Consider the following 17,047-nt stretch of genomic DNA (forward strand, 5'->3'; position numbering starts at 1 on the left):
GAAAAGCCTCCCAATGGTCGACGTACTCCACCTGTTCCCGCAGCAACGGATACTAGCCATCAGGGAAGGCTACCCGCGCAGCAAGGCTACACGCACAAGGCACTTAACTCTTAAATAATTCAGTAATGTCACCTGAAGAAGGAGTGAGCAAGCCGGGAATATTCCCGCCCAAAGCCGGGAAAACTCCCGCCCAAATGAGCCAGTCCGTACGCTACTGGAGGATCTTTTGTACTGTACCTGACGAGGTATGGACAAAAGATCTGACCAAAGCTGCGACAGCTCACTGACAACAGTACAACGAGCAACATGCTCTATTACTTAATGTCACTATCAGCCGCTGCCTACTCACCAACCTGTCGTAGCACGTGCATAGCCTGCAGTTGGTGGAAAAGGAATAGTACACAGCCGGCCTGGTCACTATCAGCCGCTGCCTACATACCAACCCCCAGCATGGCATGTGCGTAGCCCACAGTTGGCAGAACAGGAATACTATTCAGCCGGCTGTACCTTATTGGAAACCTACCTTCGGCTATAAATACTCCAACACCTTGGAATGGTATGGACACATTATCTTACATTATCGGATATCTTATTATCATCTTATCTTTTCTAGCAATCTCTTAATATACACTTATATTCAAGAGCAATCTAGTCTGATTCTCACGCCGGAGGGTGGTCACAAAGAGGTACCCCCCCCCCCTCTCAGTGACGAGCTCACGGTGTCTGTTTTGCAGGTCATCGGAAGAACCATCTTTGCCGGATCTAACCCCTCGTGGGAAACATCTATTTAACCCCCAGATTATCCGTAATCTGCCCGGGGTCGATTAGTGTTTCTTCATTGGCGCCATCCGTGCATAAAAGCTAGAACTTGAATCTTTTTCAGTTTTTTTTTTTCAAAACTTCTGGAAAGATGGTTAACGTTACTCCGGTCCCAAGGCCAGGGGGTAACCAAGAAACCCCGGTAACCACAACCCCAGCTACTGGGGGGAACACCGGCGAGTACACACATTTTACGAACACTACCCCGGTTACCCAAGCCGGGGCAAGTGCAGTAAATTTTACGAACACTACCCCGGTCACCCGAGCCGGGGCAAGTGCAGTAAACAATCTTTCACTGGGATTCACCGATGCCCAGTTGGAGAGACTTCAGACGAAGCTCCCCCGCCAAACACTCGATCAAGTCAAAGCGTGGGCCGAAGCACGTCAGAAGGAATTCCAAGCTGAGTTGGATGAACGCTTACGTTCACTCCAACAGGCTGACGAATTCGGAAGCACTCGACAACAGCTCAACATGAGCAATGAGTGCGAGTACTTGGACGATGATTCGAAGGAATCCGACACCGACGCAAACCCTCGCCATAGGGCGAAAGGGAAGCGTAAGGAAACGGACTTCCAACCGAGAAGGCATTTCGGAGAAACCTTCAAACCAAGGAATGCGGCGGGAAACCCGCGTGACTTCTCCAAAACCTTCAGACCAACTGCTGCAAATGCGGGAACGTCCAAATTTGCAAGGGACATTGCGGAAGCAATCGTCCCGAAAAGTGCCAAACAAATGTCCAATATAGGCACATATGATGGTATATCTGACCTAGACGATCATTTGAACAGATTCATAGCGGGGGCAACCGTCAGCAACTGGACGGAACCCACGTAGTGTTATATGTTCCAGATGACGCTGGTTGGAGCAGCCAGAGCGTGGTTCGACCGTCTACCGGTCCACCACATCTACGATTGGGCAGACTTCCAACAAAAGTTCAGCCAACATTTCAGCCAACAAAGAAAGTATACCGAAGAGCAATGGACAATCCTCAATTGCATCCGAGAGGAAGATGAATCTTTGCTAGACTTCATCACTCGCTTCAACTCAAAGAAGCTAAGTCTGGGCAGTATTAGCGAAGATCTTGTTCGCGCTGCTTTCATCGAGGGCGCGAAAGACCCAGAGCTCATCCGCACCTTAACGGGTAAAGATGGCATGCCATCTACATGGGATGCCATCATGACAGCAGCTAAGTGCTTCGCGGAAACGGAAAAGCAACTGGGTAGAGATCTTCCCCAAAGCACAAACCTCTACACCCAGAAAACAAGAGAAAATAACGTCCTTACCGCCCGACTAAACAAAAAGAGGAAGCTAGGTATTTGGCAGTCAAGGGTAAACTTCGACACCTCATCCGGCTCGCACCCTCGGTTAGGCGGAAAGGACAACAGGCAGTCGTCGAACCGGAACCCCCGGTGGACGCCGCTCACCAAAAGCGTCACCGAGATTTTCGACACCGAGAGGCTCCCATGGCCAAAGGCTCCAATAATCCGAGAGCGTCACAACGCTGATCAGAGCAAATTCTGTGACTTCTACAGGACAAAAGGCCACACCACCGACGAATGCATAGACTTGAAGGACATCATCGAGACATTCGTCAGAGATGGAGAACTCGCACACCTCGTGGCGTAAAGGATGCTGAGCAGGCCAACGCGTGTAGAACCCTAGTTGGGAAAAACACGAAACTGCAGCTACAATGTTGTGGAGACTACATACTGCGTAAACAACGAGATTCCGAACCAAGTGCATATTGGCTCGATGGCACTCCCATCCAAACAACATGGAAGGGAGCTCAATTACACAGTCTGCATGTAGATCAATTCCAAACTTGTAAAAGAAAATGCCTAGAGCCACTTCTAATGGAAATGATTCTCCTTATCACATTGACGCTGATAATCTTACATTTATACTTATGAACTTTCCACACTGATATGCCGGTCTTCACCGCATACATAAGTGGGGAAGTAAGTCGTTGCGTGTGGAAGGCGGCAAAACCCGCATAAACACAAAAAACGGCCAACCTTCACGCAGGTCAGTTATAGGTAAAGTTGGGTCATCCCACTAAATGAAAGTGGCGGTCCTACCCGCACAAATCATGATAGAGGAAACCGAACTAACCTATTGACAACCGCGCGTCGAACGGTTAATTTATTCAAAACACTGATATGCCGGTTTTCACCGCATAAATAAGTGTGAAGAAATCATTGCGTGTGGACGGCGGCAAAACCCGCGTAAGCACAAAAAACAGATGACAACCTTCACGCAGGTCAGTTATAGGTGAAGTTCGGTCATCCCACTAAATGAAAGTGCCGGTCCTAACCACACAAATCATGATAGAGGAAACTGAACTTTAACCTATTGACAACCGCGCGTCGAACGGTTAACTTATCCAAAACACTAATATGACGGTATTCACCGCATAAATAAGTGTGAAAAGAAGTCGTTGCGTGTGGAAGGCGGCAAAACCCGCATAAACACAAAAAACGGCAAGAATTTCTAAGGAAAGGATGAGGAAAACCTTCACGCAGGTCAGTCATAGGTAAAGTTTGGTCATCCTACTAAATGAAAGTGACGGTCCTACCCGCACAATCATGATAGAGGAAACTGAACATTAACCTATTGACAACCGCGCGTCGAAAGGTTAACTTATTCAGAACACTTAGAAAATCTCTTAAGGAAAAAATGAGGAAAACCTCCACGCAGGTCAGATATAGGTAAAGTTTAGCCATCCTACTAAGTGAAAGTGACGGTCTTACCCGCACAATCACGAAAGAGGAAGCAAAACTTTAACCTATTATCTGCCACGTTGAATGGTTAACTTATCCAAAGTACTTAAGAAATTGCTAAGTTAAACTAAAGTATGCACAAGCGAATCATATATTGTTTATGCGGCAAAACAAGTGCCAAATTAAACTATAATATGCATGAGCAAGTCGTATAACGTTTATAAAGCAAGAGTGACGGTCCTACCCGCACAAAAGATTTATATTCCATAAAAATTCAACTGTTACAAGAATGGCCGGGTATCTACCCGCCTACAAGAATATAAATCTATACAAAGACGTAAATCTATCCTAACAGTGGGAAGGGATTTAAAAGATCAAGCTTCAGGGCCACTCCCTCCAAACCCACTTGTACCCGCACCATCAGTTGGCTGTGGCGGTTCAAGGAAGGTCTTGAGAATGGTTAGCCCATCATCAGCAGCAGCAACTTCGTTCACCTTCTCCACCACCGGGTGCGGGAAGGCGGCATACTGGTTCACTGCTTTGTCATATACAGCTTCAGTATCCACATCATATAAAGGGAAGTTGGAAGGCGGGATGCCCTTCTCAACGAACCCTAGACCAAGCGGAAGCCAGCCTTTTCCCCATGCTCATGAGAAGCGTTGAGGGCTGCGCTCAAGGCATCGTCATATGATGTGTCCGTGAAGACCCGATGCACAACCTACAAAACAAAAATACAAGTATCAAAACCTTTTCTAAGTACAAAGAAAAGCGTAAAGATATTATGAAGCTATGCATACCTGCGACAACGCTTCTCGTAGAAGCCATTTCTTGGTAACCAGAGCCTTCTGGAGGGCAGCTTGAGCTTCATTACGGGCGCGTTCGGCTTCGTTCTTTGTAAGGTTGGCAAGCAACACATCTTTGGCTGCAGCCTCTTCGACGCCCTTTAGCTTACGCTCAGTGTGGTCAAGCACCCCCCTCTGGTCCAAGATCTCTTGGAGCTTCTTGGCATCTTCCATGGCCAAGGCATCATGAGCCTGCTGGAGCCTCTCTAATTTGGCTTTGAGCTCCTCATTCTCAGTGCGTAGAGGCTCAGCAACAGCTTCAGCCTTGGTGGCCCTCTCAGTTGTGTTCCGTGCAGTTTCCTTAGCCAACCGAAACTGTTCAATAACAGCTTGGGTAGCCTTGGAACGGGCCTCGAGACGGGCCTGAACTTCAACCTCGAGGGCCGTGAAGGCCTTCTCCTTCTCCGCAGCAACGGCGGAGAGTCTCCTGTTCTCCTCCCGGATAGCCCGCGCCTGAGCTACTTCTTGGATACGATCCGCCTTTAACTTGTCGTTTTCACGACAAAGCAGCTCGACGCGCGGCTGCATCCGGGCAAGGAGAATTCGAAGCTCGTTTGTCAGCCTACCCTCTTGGTAGCTCGACATAGCTTCTCCCAGTGCACCACTGGGGGCGGCGTGGCGCGCCCACTCGACGCAATCCACAGCCGTCCGAAGGGTGGTTCCCCGGCAGATGTTCCACCGCGGAACAAACACCTCATTCGAATCCGACACTGCAAAAACAAGAAACAGTTAGGAAAAGATGAGATATAAAAAAAAATAAAAAAAAAATAACAGGCCAAAATAACCCTACGCACCTGTAGGGTCGATGACAGGCCTGTAGCCGCCAAACCCATCACCCGAACCTAACGGATATCCATCCAAGAGGTCAGGCAGATGGGAAGGAGGCAGAGATTGGCTAGAAGCCCCAGACATACCTGCTGAACCGGCCGGGGGCGAGGTGGTCACCGGTGCCGGAGGCACGGTTGAAGCCGCCGTCGTAGAAACCAACGGAGGTGAACTCACAACCGTGGTCGCCACTGCGGAAGAGCCCGCAGAAAAACTCACCGCCGGCTCAGTGAAGGAATCAGTGAATATGGCACTGACAGCCAGCGGAGACGACGTCACAGTTGGAACAGTTGCCTCAACCGAATGAGCAACTGAACCAACACTTGAAGCAGGCGCAGTCGCCTGGGTCATCGCCTCGGGTAGGTTGACCAAACCTACCGTCATGGGTCCAGAGGTACTTCTCCCCGCTCCACCCTGGAACGCGGTTGCATCCACGCCTGCATGAAGACAACAAATTTAAATATAATGGCGGAAAGATATGAAGTTAAAGTTAAGTTTACACTTACGAGTCCTCTTGAGCTTGAAGGTGCGAATAGGCGGGGACGAACCCGATGGAGCCGGCCTCTTCACGCCGGTCACCGTCGTTGTACTAGGTTGCCCGGAGGTGACAGCTGTCTCAACCTCCGGAACAGTGGTCTCATCACCACCAGGGTTCCCCGCCACCTCTTCACTCTCGGTCTCCGACTCTGACCGATTCCCCTGATCGGCAGTGGAGGCAACATTCGCCTTACCCTTCCCGCCAGCAGCCATCTTCTTCCGCGTGAAGAAAGGACCATCTGCGGATTCCTCATCAGAAGATGACAAAATTAGAGGAATTCCAGCAGAGGTTTGAGCATTGACAGGGCGAGGGTTAAATAACTCCTTACCTGGCCGCGTGGCGCTCATGATCGGGTGGCCCGGCGGGTAGACCTCTACAAACCGATCCGCCGTTTGCTCCAAGATGGGCAACTCGTTCTCATCAAGAGCACGGGTACCCATCCGAGCGGGACCACCAGCTTCCCGCGGATGCAGGAGCGATTGTAGGTCGTTTCCCTCTGAAAACAAAAGAAAAACAGTTAGAAGAAAACTTTAAATCAGCAAAGAAGATGAAGCATACCGTAAGGGATAGAGTTCAAACCGTATTCAAGGACGATGGGAACCTGTGGCGCCTCCGCCCCAGCATCCTTCCACACCCGGCTCATCCCGAGCATCACCATCCCGGACTCCGCAAAGCGGTAAACCGGAGACTGGACCCGGGAAATCTTGGAGAACCATTCCGCCTCCTGGTAGTTGGAGGCGTGAAGGTTCGGGAGAGCTCTCCCGTTCTTGAACGTCATCGCTATGGGGACGACGCGAGCGGAGATATAGAAGAACTCCCGCTTCCAAGACCGAAGACTGCGCTCGGTAGCGCAGATCTTCAAACCCTTGATCCGAGTGACCAAGGTATACCACCCCTGGATGCACCTCCAGGAATAGAAGGTCATCAGGCGGTCGACATGGGGCTCCACGCCCAGAATGAGGCACACCCATTCAAAATGGAGAATCTTGGCGATCGCCATTGGGTGTACCTCCGTCAGATGTACACCGTGTCTCTCCAAAACACGGTACACAAACTTCGTCAATGGGAACCTGAGATTCCCATAGATGAAGAATGCGGCATACACCCCTATTTTGCCCTTGGGGGCATCGTACACAGTCTGATGAGGCTTAGGAAACTCAGGCTCGAAAGGCTCGAGCATGAACTTCCTAACAATGTACTGGTACAGGTCGACGGCAAGAGCACACTGGCACTCACCAGCAGTACTCTTATCGTCCTTATCAGAAGTAGACGACGGATTCTCGGCATACACGTCAGACTCCTCGGCGGTAGCCTCAAGATCATGAACGGAAGACATGTTTTGAATGTAAAGAAGAACGATTTCAGGAGAATGCTCGACAGAAAAGTTAGAGTATTCGCCGGAAATCATTTAGAAGAAGAAGAGAGGTGAAACTGTGAGTTGAGATGCAACCTCTCCTCCCTTTATATACTCATCGCAATGAATGCGATGAATTTAATGCGGAAGAGAGAGAAAAACGCCGGTGCAATGAAATTATGACACGTGGAAAAAGCAAGCTGGCAACAGCTGTTGACAGGACGCGTGCCGTAAACTTCGCGGCCACGCGCCCGAAAACTCGCACCCACGCGCCTGAAAAAGCGTCTGGAATGACCATATACTGTCACGTCGCCATAATTTCCTGCACGTCCTGACACTGTCAGAAGAAACCGTCGGACGACGTTTCAACAGTTTGGATTGTTCTTATCCTTTCACCAACTCTTCAAATTTCAAAAAGATTCAAAAAGATTCAAAAGTAAGCGGGACTATACCCCTTACTTTGGCAACCAAGTAACTATAAGACAGGTGCGGGTACAGTGTCAAGGCAAAACCCTTCACATACTTAGCACCTGCAGGGAATTGAAGCCAAGAATACCTCGGCAACCAAGTAACTATAAGACGGGTGCGGGTACAGTGTCAAGGCAAAACCCTTCACATACTTAGCACCCGCAGGGAATTGAAGCCAGGAATACCTTGGAAGTAAAGTAACTATAAGACGAGTGCGGGTATAGTGTCAAGGCGAAACCCTTCACATACTTAGCATTCCGCAGGGAATTGAAACCAAGAAGGATCTTCTGGGCAGTGCTTGCGGAAACGGGAATAACATCCCCGCATAGCGGGAACGTCGAGAACTAGATTGTTTGAAGCTCCAAGATGGAATTGGTTGTTTAAACATAATTGATCACTATGTTCAAAACTACCAAAACCTCAAGGAGAATCTACACAAGTGGAACTCAACGCTCCTGACTTGCGAGGAGGTTACAGACCTACCCGCATCATACCCAAAGATCAAGCAGAAAAGTCAGGAATTTCTGCATGTGACATTAGGACTTCCGCGGGAAGAATCCCCATGGAAAACCTTAAAACTAAACCCTTTTCAAAACCCTTTGCTTAAGTCCAAAAGTTCACCTCACTTATTAACAATTCATGAGAAGAACATTGGACTGGGGGGACTTGAAGAGGTAGGTCCCAGCAGAGCCCAGTTGGACCCGCAAGACTCACCTCAAAGAGGGACGTCTGCGCAGTTGAACCCGCAAGACTCACTTTCAACAGGGACGTCTGCGCAAAGGCTAAACTCGCAAGACTCACCTTGAAAGAGAGACGTCTACGCAGAAACCAACTGGATCCGCAGGACCCACCATGCTCAGAGACGTGACGTCCTTACACGCAGTACGCAAGCTGTTCCCGCAGGAAAAGCCTCCCAATGGTCGACGTACTCCACCTGTTCCCGCAGCAACGGATACTAGCCATCAGGGAAGGCTATCCGCGCAGCAAGGCTACACGCACAAGGCACTTAACTCTTAAATAATTCAGTAATGTCACCTGAAGAAGGAGTGAGCAAGCCGGGAATATTCCCGCCCAAAGCCGGGAAAACTCCCGCCCAAATGAGCCATTCCGTACGCTACTGGAGGATCTTTTGTACTGTACCTGACGAGGTATGGACAAAAGATTTGACCAAAGCTGCGACAGCTCACTGACAACAGTACAACGAGCAACATGCTCTATTACTTAATGTCACTATCAGCCGCTGCCTACTCACCAACCTGTCGTAGCACGTGCATAGCCTGCAGTTGGTGGAAAAGGAATAGTACATAGCCGGCCTGGTCACTATCAGCCGCTGCCTACCCACCAACCACCAGCATGGCATGTGCGTAGCCCACAGTTGGCAGAACAGGAATACTATTCAGCCGGCTGTACCTTCTTGAAAACCTACCTTCGGCTATAAATACTCCAACACCTTGGAATGGTATGGACACATTATCTTACATTATCGGATATCTTATTATCATCTTATCTTTTCTAGCAATCTCTTAATATACACTTATACTCAAGAGCAATCTAGTCTGATTCTCACGCCGGAGGGTGGTCACAAGGAGGTACCCCCCCCCTTCTCAGTGACGAGCTCACAGTGTCTGTTTTGCAGGTCATCGGAAGAACCATCTTTGCCGGATCTAACCCCTTGTGGGAAACATCTATTTAACCCCCAGATTATCCGTAATCTGCCCGGGGTCAATTAGTGTTTCTTCAGCTAGATTGGAAGAAGGTGAGTTGTGTGGTGTTTTGGTCCAATGAATTTATAAAAAATATTGCAATTTGCAAGAGGATAAGCCCCCACTCTGTTTTATCTAGTTTTGTTAAATGATACATAAGAATATTAATAACTATATATTAAACAGCAGAACTCAAGCATTAATAATATTGCTCGAAACAAACTGAGCTTAAGCTTTCGTAATTTAGATGAGACATGATCGAGCATAGGTGAGCTTGGGCTTAGATCGGCTCGTTTACAACCCCTACTTTCCTCCCCTCTCACAGAATCTATTCAAAGGCGACGTCCTTACGAGCTTCTCATCTTCATCTCTACTCTTCTACACGTGAGTCCAAGAACACCCTCTAAAGTGGGTGTTGTGGATGGTCTAACTCTGCCAGATAATTCATTCTTGTTATTTCTTCCCTTTACTTTGGATGATTGTCTTATTTTATAGGTTTAGTTTACATGAATGGGCCTTATGTCATGTATTTTATTTTATGAGGTTAGTTAGTTTTCCTTGTTTATAAAATGAATGTTTCCCCTTACTTGTAAGTCATCCTTGAAAAAAGAAATTTATTCCTTATATATATTCTCTCTAGTTTTCTCTCTTGAGTTTTTAGTTTTCTTTTATAATAGCACCGCCTCTCTGATAATCTCTCTCTAGTTTTTTCTATTGAGTTCTCTTTAGTTTTCATGAGTCAGCCCCAATAAAATTAGTTGTCACCGATAAAATTTAACTGAAACATCTTATCTTTTATACATGTTTTACATGTGAGTAATTCGTACATAGTATTTTATTTGAAGGTATTACAATTGCGGTTGTTGGCTCAAAATTCTAAAAAGTATGAAAATAAAAAGTAATCCAAGGTTATCATTTATCACCATCGAATCCAACACTTACAAAAACAAGAACAAGAAAACACACACTACTAATAATTTGTCGGAGATCTAGTTAATTAATTTTAAATTAAGTAAATTTGGTGACTCTACATCGAATCTTGGAAGTACATAAAACAATTGTTTTTCATATAACATGGAGATGCTGACTTAGATTAAACATTAAGATTGGATTAGTGGTTTAAATATTTAAACTGAATTTTAGTTAGTTTTGTTAGTCTCGTCTTCGTCGTCTTCTTGAGATCGGTTTAAATGTTTTATCTTCTTGTTAGCGACTATGGTCGAGCATGACTTTGCATAAACTCAAGCTTGAGTTGTTTAACCTAATTTAAAGCTTTAATTATAAAGATGGAGCTAATATCATAAGTAATTTCTCAAGCTTAAAGTTGGCTCGATTTCGTCTTGCTTGCTAATAATGAATTCAATTATTTAGTTGTCTGTATTTATAAAAATTTGTATATAATTATAATTATCATTATGATTATAATATTATATAAAACCATACAACTTTTTAAATTATTTGTATATATAAAATAAAAATGTACAACTATGTGTTCATTTAAGCATATTAGCTAAATAAGCTAATATACAAAACTCGAGCCCTGTTTGTTAAAAGAGCTCCAGTATAAGCCCGAACTCTAGCTCAACTCATTTAAGTTAGCTTGAATTGATTTTTTAATAATCCAATCTCAAATAACCATGAACGACTCGTCTTCTATATCAAACTTATAGCCTAAAATCAATTCACCTCAGCATCACCATGTAAAGTTTATCTATATAGTCCATATAGAAACCACACTAGAGAATCCCCATCAATGTCACCATGTTAAATATATTGCGCCTTAGGATATTAGGGGTATCAATCAATAAGGAAACGTTATATCAAAAGTAGTGAATGTGTAGAGATTTATTATGAGGTGTATAAGATTTATAGGTAAAAGGTATAAAGGTTAGCAAGTATGTTGCCGATATGAAGACGAACGGTTTAGGGTGGAAAGTCGATTCGGTTTCAAGGTACCCGAGATGAAACCGAGCTCCACCCCGAAAACCCTTGTTTTAATCCTTTCATATGAGGTAACTATTCTTGTTTTATAAATTGAATTACTTTCCATGATTCCACCCCTCTTAATACTTTTAAGGTAGGGATGTCACTTTTGCTCGAAACCCAACCCGAAAAAACTTGTACCTGAATCCGAACTAACCCGACCCGGAGAACCCGAGCCCGAGAAAAGACTAACCTGAACCCGAACCAAAGTAATTCGGGTCGATTTTTGGGTTTGATTTATAGGTTTTGGGTCAACCCGAATAAACTTTTAGTTTTGAAATTAAATATATTTTTAGATATAATAGGCTAAGTCTTAGCCACTAAAGTTATCAAAATATGGCTCTAATTGAGTGTTATCATTTTAACTATTATGGATCGATTGTTTATTATTAATTTATGTTTTCCGTTTATTACTAATAGCAATCGTAATCGAACAACCAGATCACGCCCGACTGAATACGATTATGATTCGAGTTAGTTTTACTCTTCTTTTGAATTGTTTTATCAAGTTATGTTGATCTATTATTTGAGTTATAAGCAAAGAATAATATGTTTTAATTTTAACATTGTAGTTTTCTAATTTTTTTGTTTTTTTTTTGTTTTCTAAGATACTCGAAACCCGATTAACCCAACCTGAAAAAACCCGAACCCGAATTACTTGAACCCAAAAAACCCATGAGAGATCTGGGTTGGGTTTCTAGTCAAGATTTAAAACTTTAAAACCCGATCCAAAAACCCAAAACCCGAAAAACGAACCCGAATAACAGTATAACACCCCTACTTTAAGGTATAAAGTTTCATAGGTGTATTTCATAATTCCAAAAACTCTTCTAAAAAAACAACCATTTTTTTCCAAAAAGTAAACATTCGTTAAAAAGCAAGCAAACAAACAAAACTACAAAAGCATAACAAGTGGATACTATTCATCCCAACGTTAGACCTAGGAGAAAAAGAAACCAAACCTTTATTCCATTTCAAGAAATCAAATCTAACATGTTTGATAAGATGTCCAGTCTTTAACTACATAGTACATACAACAAAATATAACACATCAAAATGTTTTAATCCTCACATGATACATTTTAGCAAAATCCAAACACAACTGATGATCTCTTTTATCCCCCCACCCACCCCACCCCCTAAACCCGGCTTTATACCCATCTTGATCGCGCATAACATGCACACCCCACTCGGGTTTTATGTTCACAACCTTGTCAGCCTCTTCGGTCTCGATATTCACCACACCGTTATCCACACACGCAACGTTTGCCCCTTGACCCTGGTGCAACCCGCACTTCCCAAAGTGCACCGCACTAGCCCTCGGTCCACGTATCGAGTAAACCGGCCGACCAAATGACGGGTACACCGTCACCCACATGGTTATATCCCAGTTATAATCATCAAAGAAACAAAATTCCTTAGCTTTTCTATGTATTTTCCTCCACACCGTTCGGTTAAACGTGTACCCGATGTTACCCATTCGTTCCGCTACCAAACTATCGAAATTCTCGCCTCGGGATTTCACGTTACTCGGAGCGAGATTCGCAGCGTAACAGTCGGGACATTTTGCGGGTTTTAACTTTGTTAATAGTTTCAAATTGTGGTACGCGTTTGGTAAAATAAAATGATCTTCTTCGATAAAAAGAATATCACCCGAATGACCCGTTGTCTCCTTTAACCCATCCCAAACCGTGTTCATCATCCACCACCAATGATGCTTTAACGACACGATCTTCGGTGACCGATGGTTACCATATTGGTCGGTTGTACCCTCGCATTGTTTCTCAAGCAGGTCCTCTTTATCTTTACAATCATTAACTGATACACCCGGGAAACTATTCGGAAAAATATGAGGCGAAAAGGGTGCGAACACTTGTTTCACTTGACAAAACTTAATCCCGTCAACAATCGTGTTCATTTCTTCGAAGTACCCATCGTGACTTACGATCAACAACGTTTCGTTAATACCCGACACGCGAGAAAGACTATCCACAACCAGTTTGAGATACTGCGGACGGTTGTGAACATAAAGCACGATTATTATCCGGTCTTTCGCTAGATTCGGATACAAATCCACGTTTCTTGGCGGCAACTGGTTTTTACCCTCTAACATTCTCGACAAGTGGTTATGTTTCGGAAGCTTAATACTCTTCAAACCCGTGAAGTTATAGCTAAACTCGGTACTAATACTACTATCGGTTTCATTACTTGAACTGATCGAACCGTTTGAGTTCATCCCAACAAGAAAGAACAATAAAAGAAACCCAAGAAGAGTTATCGACACTACCGAAAGAAACCTACGAACCACACCGTCTCTAATTCTCGGTTTCTTGTAAAACCCCATGGCTCTATCAATATTATTACTCCTAGACATTTTCACAAACACCTGGTGTGCACAGACACAAGATCTAATAACAATCTAATAACAATCTACAAAACCATTCTTTATCTACCCAAACAAAATTCAAAACTGCTAACTAATGAGAAATAACAATACCCTTAAAAACCCATGTCTCTATCAATATTATTTCTCTCAGACATTTCACAAACACCTGGTGTGCATGAACACTAGATCCAACAATAACCCACAAAACCCATCTTTATCTACCCAAAACAAGATTCAAAACTGCTAACTAATGAGAAATAACAATACCCTTAAAAACCCATGTCTCTATCAATATTATTTCTCTCAGACATTTTCACAAACACCTGGCGTGCACAACTAGATCTAATAACAATCTAACAATAATCTTTAAAACCCATCTTTATTTACAGAAACAAGATTCAAAACTGCTGATTAACGAGTGATTTAAGGATATAGATATAATACCCTTGAAGCAAATTCTTGCAAAATTGATGGTTAGATCATAAAACCCACTAGGGTTTATGCTTGAAATTTGGAGAATGGGGTGTTTGATTGATTGATGGATTGGTGGATTGAGGAAGAGTAAAGAGTAATCAAGGTTCGGATACTTCAAGAAATGGTAAAATGGAGACTGCTGCAAGTAAACGGTCAATGGTGATTGATGCTGTTGGTGCATTCAATACTTTTTATTTTTTTTTAACTACCAACTAAGTAACGTCGGGTACTTCATACGCGGCCCCCATTGGCCAAAGGTAGCCCGAACCGGCCACTATTCCGGACGGACGAAGCCCCTAGCGGTCCACCCTATTGAGGGATTCACCGGATAAAACCCGACCCCCACACCCGCCTAATGGCACGACAGCGAGGAGCCGGTAAAACCGGGTGAAATCAGGACTCGAACCCTGGCAAGCCAGGGTCATCCCTCATATCTCCCATATAAGTTGGTGATAGTGAGGTTTGAACCCCCTACCTCTCACTAATAAAGTGAGTGCTCTACCATTGAGCCACATCCAACTTGCATTCAATACTTTTTACTTTTTAAATAAATCTAAGTAAAATATTTGAGCCGTTGATTATTATGATTATTGCTATTATTATTTTAAAGTAAAGAATTCACGTGTAAACCTATTATTTCAGGACTATCGTACTGATATAAATTGTAAATCCTCATCCTATGTCGGTTCAAACCTAGAATTAAAACTCTGATTCTTCCATTCACTCATATATCATTTGAACTGGTCCAAGTGGTTATCGAACATGCGTCTCCACTCTCCAATTATTCCCGAGTTCAGTTAATGAGATAAAAAAAAAGAAAGGAAAATTTTTGTTTTCATTTCTTTCTTATTTTATATTTCCTTTATTTTTTTGGATTTCTTTTCAAATTGAAAAGAAAAACATATTCTTCCAACTTGATTTTTATTTCTCATTGTTTTCTTTTTTCATTTCCTCTATTTAATGAACTCGGGAACATAATTTACTTTAAATTTTTAATTTTTCTTTCTTTAAAAGAATCACTTGGAACACAATAATATTTTCTTTTCTTCCATTTCATTTCTTTTCCACCCTTAAATTAACTCAAGAAAGCGTAAGAGGGTAAGATCTTTTACCACTATACCAACTTCTCATAACATTCAATTATTTATTATCATAATTTTTATTTTTATTTTTATGAATTATATTGTGATCAATGATAAATAGAGCTATTTAGAAAAGTTGATTATCACACGTCTCACAAAAGTAAACATAGAAGAATTTATATACTTTAAAGGCGTGTTTAATACGTCCTTTAAAGAGAGAAAGTGTAAGGAAATCTAGGTTGAAATTGCATTGTTTGTAAAGGAGTTTAGCCTGATATTGTTATAAATGAATCAATCTCAAGTTAAGATTATTGTATTAAAGAAATTAAATAGTGTAAAAATATACAAATTATTATTTTTAAAAAATATTATATATTTTTGGTATTTCACACAATTACTAAATTTAAAACGCTTTAAAATTTCAATAAATGTAACGTACGAGTTATAAAAGCGCATAACATACATATACAAATGATTAATATACTAGAAAGGGTTAAAAGGAAAATAAAAGTTAAACCTAGCCTCGTCTCACAACTAAGGGTGATGCCCTTGAAGAAGGACGCAACTAAGAAGGGCATGTCCCTCCATCATGATTAGTCCAACTGCAACGCCACATCACCCAAAGGCGACTCAAATGCGGGGCGATGTGGATAGTTCGAATAAAAATTCGAACTAAAGTTGCATCGAATTGCATCGGTTGGTGGAAAATGGCCGGCCAATTGATAATTAGCTATAATGTAGCAGTCGTGGCAAAAAAAAGTTGTATAATTGGCCAATGGAATTAAGAACAGCACAGTGGTAGTAGCAACTTCTCTAATAGCATTGGCATTTGATCAACGACAGTTGTGCATTTATTGTAATTCACTATTCAGTCGCAAATATTATTTGCACCATCTTACCAAGTAATCGCGATTCCACTCAATTGCAACTGAGTGCCAGTTGGTTTTCGTTGGAGAAGCCAACGAAGTCGAAGGTTGTTGTGGTTGGGAGGTGGATGTGAGATAACTACTCCCTTTAATGCAAGGGGCCAACTATGTTACCCGTCTGCAAAATGCGTGGCCTAAACATGTAATTTATGAAAACCATACATCAAATCCATAATATAATAAAACATATGAACCAACCGTGTAACAACTACTTACAATTATTACACTTGGTTTTCTAATGATCATTTGGATCACTAACAGACCAATAACTCACCCGATTATCTCCATTTTATTTTTAGAAGAAAACTCCAATCTCAATACGAAAACCCCGATTATTTTTATCACATGCATGATTTAAACTCACTACCTCTCCATTTTTACGTTGTTATTACTCTTTCTAATAATCATCATTACTAAAATTATTAATTTTTGTTTTAAAAAAAAGCTATTCATGATTTGGAAAAAGGAAAATATGGGAACTAATAACAAAGCTTTACCACCACTACTTCCATATCCCAAACTCAACAGATATACTGACAAGATCACCATTCCAACAATAACCAATCTCACAAACCAACCAAAACATGTCTTCCATTACCATTCCCACTTGTTCCACAACAACTTCATTAACCACAAAGCTTCATATCCCACCAAAAACACCTTCACATACATCCATCAAACCTTCAAGAACAAACCCAAACCATCACTTCAAACTTCAAGCAAAACTAGGTTCATTTATATCAACTTTCACTTTCAGTTTCTTTAAAATATGTTGTCTTTTTGTTGTTGTGAAAATGGTGTTTTGGTAATTTTATAGGTGGGGAAGATGGAGAAGCTGGTAAAGATGAGAAGAAGAAGAAGAAGAAGAAGAAGAAGAAGAAGTTCATTACTAAAGAACAAGAACCAGATCAGTAAGTATTATCGGG

The 17,047-nt window shown here is 42.8% G+C and overlaps 1 pseudogene across 1 annotated transcript; it reads right to left on the reverse strand.

Annotated features, from left to right (window-relative positions):
- Positions 1–12,304: 12,304 nt before the first annotated feature.
- On the reverse strand, positions 12,305–14,287 carry LOC143566182 (alpha-1,6-mannosyl-glycoprotein 2-beta-N-acetylglucosaminyltransferase pseudogene; annotated as a pseudogene). The gene is made up of 2 exons (XR_013141195.1): positions 13,806–14,287; positions 12,305–13,639 (listed from the first exon to the last, which is right to left on the reverse strand). The product of XR_013141195.1 is annotated as an alpha-1,6-mannosyl-glycoprotein 2-beta-N-acetylglucosaminyltransferase pseudogene (transcript).
- Positions 14,288–17,047: the final 2,760 nt, after the last annotated feature.

The sequence above is a fragment of the Bidens hawaiensis genome, unplaced genomic scaffold (assembly GCF_021521415.1).
Source record: "Bidens hawaiensis isolate Kalapana, Puna unplaced genomic scaffold, B.hawaiensis_p1.1 tig00022738_1, whole genome shotgun sequence".
Classification (NCBI taxonomy): Eukaryota; Viridiplantae; Streptophyta; class Magnoliopsida; order Asterales; family Asteraceae; genus Bidens; species Bidens hawaiensis.